The sequence below is a fragment of the Acomys minous genome (assembly GCF_964271855.1).
Source record: "Acomys minous genome assembly, chromosome: 3".
Lineage (NCBI taxonomy): Eukaryota > Metazoa > Chordata > Mammalia > Rodentia > Muridae > Acomys > Acomys minous.
The window spans coordinates 147,086,520-147,092,929 of record NC_140485.1 but is presented as its reverse complement, the minus strand read 5'-3'; the positions used below and the strand labels follow the sequence as shown (position 1 = coordinate 147,092,929).

The window sequence follows — 6,410 nt, the reverse complement described above, 5'->3', positions numbered from 1 at the left end:
TCTAATGTCTACTTAAATTAATTGATATGTGTCAAACGTTGTACCCAGTTTATCACAAACACTTTAACTCCCATATATTTGTTATTTAAATTTTCATTTATTTCTTTATTTGGATATGAAGAAATATAAAATTTCCAGGAAAAATGAAAAGAATAAAGAGTAAAGGGAGGATTAATGTACAGATAGATGGCAATGTGGGGCTGAAGAGGGAGTTGGGGAAGGGAAAATTTAAATTAAGAATGCTTTTAAAAGCCATAAAAGAACCTCACATTTAATACATTTCATATATTTTCTTATTAATATAAAATAGATTGCATGGAGTTTTCCTACATAGAGCATTATGCACCTCCCAAAAACTGTCACTTGTTATATAAAAAGCCTTCTACCAAGTTTGTGACACTTTCCATCAAGATGTTGATCAGAGGAACTTGAGAGTGCCAAAACAATATAGGTGATTGACATTGTTCTTAGTTGCTGTCATGGTTTGGTTGAAAAATACACCATAAGTTCAAATGTTTGAATACTTAGTCCTCAGTTGCTGTCACTGTAAGTTTTGGAGGTACAGGCTCTCTGGAACAAATATATGCACAGGCATGAGAGTAAGCTTTCCATTTTTGTCCTTTACTTCCTACTTGTGGTACAAGGCGTGAACCCTGAGAGGTTCCTCCAGACACCATGCCTTCTCTCCACTATTATGGACTCTAACCCTCGAGAACCGTAGGCCCAAATAAACCTTTTCTTCTCATCATAATGTTTATGACAATGATAGTACTCAGACTCACACAGTTCACCACCAAAATTTTATGGTGAGATGATATACACTATGCACATTCATTTAAAAAATGTAAAGAAATCAAGTCACTATTGATCAGGCACAGGAAGACCATAATGGCTAGTTTTCATAGTACTGAAAAGCATTGTGTGAGCTTCTCATGGGAGAAAAGCTACCAAATTTTTACCCAGAATTTCACCCTGTGAATTGCAATAAAGTTTTTGGATGTAAGATTTTATCAAGCTACCACAAGTGGCACAGACATTACAGATTATCCAATAGCTATTTAAAATTAGAGTTAAGGTCTGTCCCACAGGAAGAAACACATGTCTGATGCTGTAGTGTGCCTCAAAGCCAAAAATTTCTGAGCTCTCATGTCCCAGGAGCCATCTTACTGGTATTATTTTTTTTAAATGGATTCTGTGTCAAATTATCCTCTAAAGTTATACTCTACACAGTGCATAGATTAGTGCAGCTCTTAGACCTCATTAGGGAAGTTCCTTTGTGCAGTTGATGGTGGCTGAAACAGAGGCACACAAAAGTTCAAAGTATGGTGAACAAGTGTCAGTGGTGTGCTGATCTGCAAATAGAGCATCTCTATAACATTTTGATTCTGACGCTCAGTGACCCTTCCAGAAGAGGGGAATAAAATGTATAAAATTCAAATGTTTACTGTTCATTCATGTTTTGTCTTTTGAAAACTATCTATTTATTTTATTACCCCATTTATGGATTGATTTGTTAGAGTTCCTGTGGATTAATTTGGTTATATTTTATTTCTCTGTTTATTTTAGGTAATAATTCCTTTTTCAGTTTATAGGTACCACTAGTTCTGAAGTCTCAGCTACTCATTAATTTGAAATTTTCAGCATCTTTTTCTTACAAATTCTGAGAATCTTCCACAGCTACATAATGGGGAATCACACATATGTGCCAAATCCTGGAATAGAAACCTATCCTCAGTAAGCCAACTTGAAAGTAAAATCCAGCAAAAGAAAACTTTATTGAATATGGACACATTACAAAGTAGAATAAGTACACTCAGAGAACTATCTGAGATGAGGGCAGCCCTGAAATAAGATTAAAGCTTAAACACAGGGTAAAAGATATGCACACTGAAGCAGTCCTCTTCACAGTGTGTTCCTGCCTACCATTGACCATAACTGAATGAACTTTTCTCATCCTGTAAGAAACTGTGTGCAATTGTGTTCATGCAGAGAAGCTTCTGCTCCCTTTTCTCCGACAAGGAACTCTAATGGAAAGTATCATTCCCAGGGGTTCAAAGTCTGAGTACCTGAAAATTGAAGGAAACAAGTGCTTCTTAAGAATATCTTCACGGGGGGCGGGGGGGAAGATGACACTGCACAGTATGAGCGATGTCTAGAGAGCAGAGGAGCAGAGGCTGAGAAATGGACTGAAGGGAACAAACCAGAAGCATAAAAATCCCACTTCATCGCAGCAGGACAACTGGTTCTGAAGGCACAAACTTGGAGCACCCTACACTCCTCTGAATAGGAGAGAGTACAGACACCCTGGGGAACAGAGGTTCTCCAGTGGCTGGCAGGGCACAACACACCAAAGCAGGTAAACTTCTAATGCAAAACACAGTCTTAGAGACTCCTCAGACTGAACAACTGGAAAAATTCAGAAGCCCCCCATCCATCATGGTTGCATGTCCCTGGGTTTGGGAGTCAAAAACCGCGAGTACCCTGCACTCCTCCAAATACTGGATGGAGTGCAAGTCCACTTGGGAACAGAGGTTCTGAGGCTCAACAATACCCATGACTGAACAGGCTGCCAACCCAAATAACAGCCTTGGAGACTTCTCAATTGAATAACCATGGAATATAAGAAGAAACCCCTACCTCCACTCTCATCCCCACTGTGGCTTTACTTCCCTGGGATTGGGAATCACAACCTCCAAGCTCTCTGAATTCTTCTGAGTATTGGTGCAGGGTAGGGCCCCTGTGGAACAAAGGATCAACCCAGTAGAAACAGCACAGTATTTTGGCCTCGAAGTCACTGTTCTACTCTGTGGCTGATTCCTCTCAGAAGAACAAGTAGTCAGAGGAACCTTACTAAATCCCACGTCACAGGTGGCAGAGCTTAAATGAATCTAGCACCATAAAAGCTATGTCTTCCAATCCAGTAAATGAAGCAGATGCCTTCAAAAGATACTCACCCCTGTGATTGCCAGCTTAGAAATACCAAGCCCCCTCAGCAGATGCCTAAAAGAAAGGGTAAGAAGACAGACAACAAAACCAGGACAACATGGCTCCTCCACAAAGCCCAGACCTCAGCAAATACTCTAATGCAGCTGAATCTGATGAATATGACTTTAAAGCTATGCGTATACACTTATTTGAGAATTGTAAAGAGGAAATGAATAGATCCTTTCAAGAATTACAGAAAAATACAATCAAACGAATAGAGGCCATCAAGGTGAAACAGAAAACCACAATCAAACAGGCAAAGGAAATGAGTAAAGCTCTGTTCAAGAAATGAAAACAAGTTAACTCCTGGCAGCTCTCAGCCTACCTCAAAGAAGATGATGAACATCAAATAACCTCCTTGTGGAGATGGCTTCAAATGTGTCAAACCAGCCATGCGTAAAATGTCCTCATATCAACCACTGATATAATTCTGCCTAAAATTAGACAAGCTTGAATGCAGGTAGAGTTAACAACCAAACTCTACCAAGACAGGGTAAGCAAGTCCTCAATAGTTCCTACTTCATAAATATCTCTATCAGATATATTGGGCCAGAAGGCTGACGATGATGTTTCAATGATATAGAGAGTTATGGAGGATTGTCCAGGTAGTAAACTGTCTCTTTCATTTTTTTCAAGTTGGAAACTGCTAAAGTGTACTTCTTGTTTACTCAGGTAATTAATTTTATTACTTCTTAAGTCTCTGATGAGGTGCAAGACCAAATAAATTAGTTTCACAATTAAGCGTAGTTGTTTAGCTGTTCAGATATTTTTAGGTCTATATAGATGTTTTAAGTTGATAGAGATGAGATATGATAGATATTGATTTACATTGAGATTTTAGACTCACCAAGATGAAAAAATGTTTTCTTTAAGGGAGCCAAACACAAATAGCCGAAATATGAGGGATATAATATTAATATAATTCCTAATTGTCTTTTGGTTCTTCTTGCTCTATATCGTTTATTTTATATATGTATAATATTATGAATATATAGGAAAAATTTTTAAATAAATATATAAAATAAAAAAGAATATCTTGACCTTGCCAAACCAGTTATACATTGTTGGACCCAAAACAAGGAACTTATGAGGCAGCTCTGCCATCTCAAGCAGGGGCATTTTTGGCCAGGGCTGTGTAACTCTGTGAGAATATTCTAGACTTTTCTGAAAGTAATGAACATGTACATCCTTAGCCTCCACTCTGCTAGTTTTCAGTGTGAAATCTATTCCTGAACCACTGTCCCTGATCCTTCTTGGACTAGAAAATCTGTTGCAAACAATCATCATATATATCAAGAGGTTGAGGAAACTGGCTGGGCCTCTGCAGGTACCATACAAGTAAGTGATGCCATTATTATTTAGGTGTCTTTTTCTAGACTTGCAGGATATGGAATTTGACTCTCCAGGAGTGACAGGATTGAACAGTGCAGCATGGGACATCACAATACCATCAGTGGCTCCTGAAATGTGAGACATAAATGGTTATGCACAAATATAATGATACTATAAAATGACTTTCCTTCCTTTATAACTTCCTACTAACTGTATTCATGAGATTCATTCATAGTCTAAAAATGTTCAAAATAAAATACTTTTATTGAAAGAACACAGTGACACTAGAAATTATCTGGACTCATTGCTTTGGAGCTTTTCATAGTTGCCACCAGAGCACAGGTTCTCCTCCCGTCACCCTCAAAACCTTTCAAGCCCGTTTCTGGAGAACAAGACTGGCAATCTCAAACATGGACAGAACTTGCATCCACATCAGCAGGGGCCCCAATTCTCAATTCTTCCGCATTTTTCTTTATCTTTGTCTCTCTCCTTATCAAGAATCCATAGCACAAACAGCCCCAAGACCTGAACAGGGCACCTCATTCTGAGAAGGGGATACAAAGAGTCCTGTGTAGTCAAGACAGAAAGAGGGACTAGCTTTTGTCTTGAACTGTCAAGGAGAGGAATTTCCTTGGGAGAAATATGCAAATGCCCTGGTTGATACAGCTGTGTGAAAAGCAGCAAGCAGAGGGAAACCCACTCTATAGAATGAAGTGTCATAAAATTGTCTCCTCTGTACAAAAATGGATGCAGTGTTTTCTGCCATGGTGACTGTACAACACTGGACACAGAACAAGGAACTAACTTATGAGGCAACCTTGTCACTTCAAGCATAGATGTTTTTGTTCAGGGTTCTTTCACTGTGTGAGGAAGTTCTATACCTTGCTGGCAGTAATAAACACCCACATCTTCAGCCTCCACTCTACTGATTTTCAGGGTGAAGTCTGTTCCTGACCCACTGCCACTGAACCTGTCTGGGACTCCTGAGGCACGGTTGGACACCCGATAGATCAGGAGCTGAGGAGACTGGCCTGGCCTCTGGAGGTACCAATGCAAGTAAGTAATGCCATTACTATATAGGAGACTCTTACTAGACCTGCAGGAGATGGAAACTGACTCTCCAAGACTGACAGGATTAGAGTATGCAGGCTGGGTCATCACAATATCCCCACTGGCTCCTGAAATAAGAGAAAAAATGGTTATATACAAACAAGTGATACAATAAAGTGACTTAACATTCCTTTATTTTCTACCTATTGTTTGTGTGACTTTCATTCATATTCTAAAACTGCTTAACTTAAAATATCTATGTAGAAAGAGCAAAGACGCTCTCTAGAAATCACCTGGACTGTCTGTCTTGGAACTTTTCAAAGTTGTCACAAATACATGGCTTTTCCTCCCTTCACCCTCAGAACCTCACAAGCCCATTCCTGAGGAACAAGAATGGCAGTCTCACTCATGGAAAGACCATGGGACACATCAGCAGGGAACCCAAGATCCCCATCCATCCTCATTCTCTTTCTGTATCTGTTTCTCTCCTTACCAGGGATCCAGAGCACAAGCAGCCCCAGGAGCTGAGCAGGGCACCTCATTCTGAGACCCTGAGATGAAGAGTCCTGGGTAGTGGAGACAGGAAGAAGATCTTGCTTTTGTCTTGGACTTGGAAGGAAAGGTCCTCCCTAGGGAGCAATATGCAAATGCCCTGGTTGGTACAGCTGTATGAAAAGTGGAAAGCAGAGGGAACACCCACTCTCAGGAGTGAAGTGTTGTTACAAAGTGTCTCCTCTGTAGAAAATTTGATACAATTTTTGCCACCTATAACTGGGAGAAGTTAGACTTCTCTGGAAAAGGTTGAATCTGCATACAGGGAGACTTACATATTCTACTAGGTCCCAGGCATGCTAAAATAGCACCACAGAACCAACACTTTTCAAAACTCTTTCTGATTGCTATTTGTTTTAGCATAGCATCTGCTTGTGTAAGCTTACTTGATTTTTTTTTTCAGTTTTCTCAGAGTTGGGAACCCAATGAAGAAAACTTAAAAGAAGAGTAATTCTCATTTCTTTATGACAAGTGAGTCTGTGGTGGCCAGT

At 39.7% G+C, this 6,410-nt stretch overlaps 1 long non-coding RNA gene across 2 annotated transcripts; it reads right to left on the bottom strand.

Annotated features, from left to right (window-relative positions):
* Positions 1-360: 360 nt before the first annotated feature.
* Positions 361-6,026, bottom strand: LOC311595369. 2 transcript variants are annotated; one of them, XR_014778418.1, is made up of 3 exons: positions 5,861-5,970; positions 3,833-5,495; positions 361-570 (listed from the first exon to the last, which is right to left on the bottom strand). It is a non-coding gene; the product is annotated as an uncharacterized lncRNA (long non-coding RNA). The 2 variants fall into 2 exon arrangements; XR_014778417.1 differs by lacking the exon at positions 361-570 and having other exon boundaries at positions 5,384-5,495; positions 5,861-6,026.
* Between the last annotated feature and the right edge of the window lie 384 nt (positions 6,027-6,410).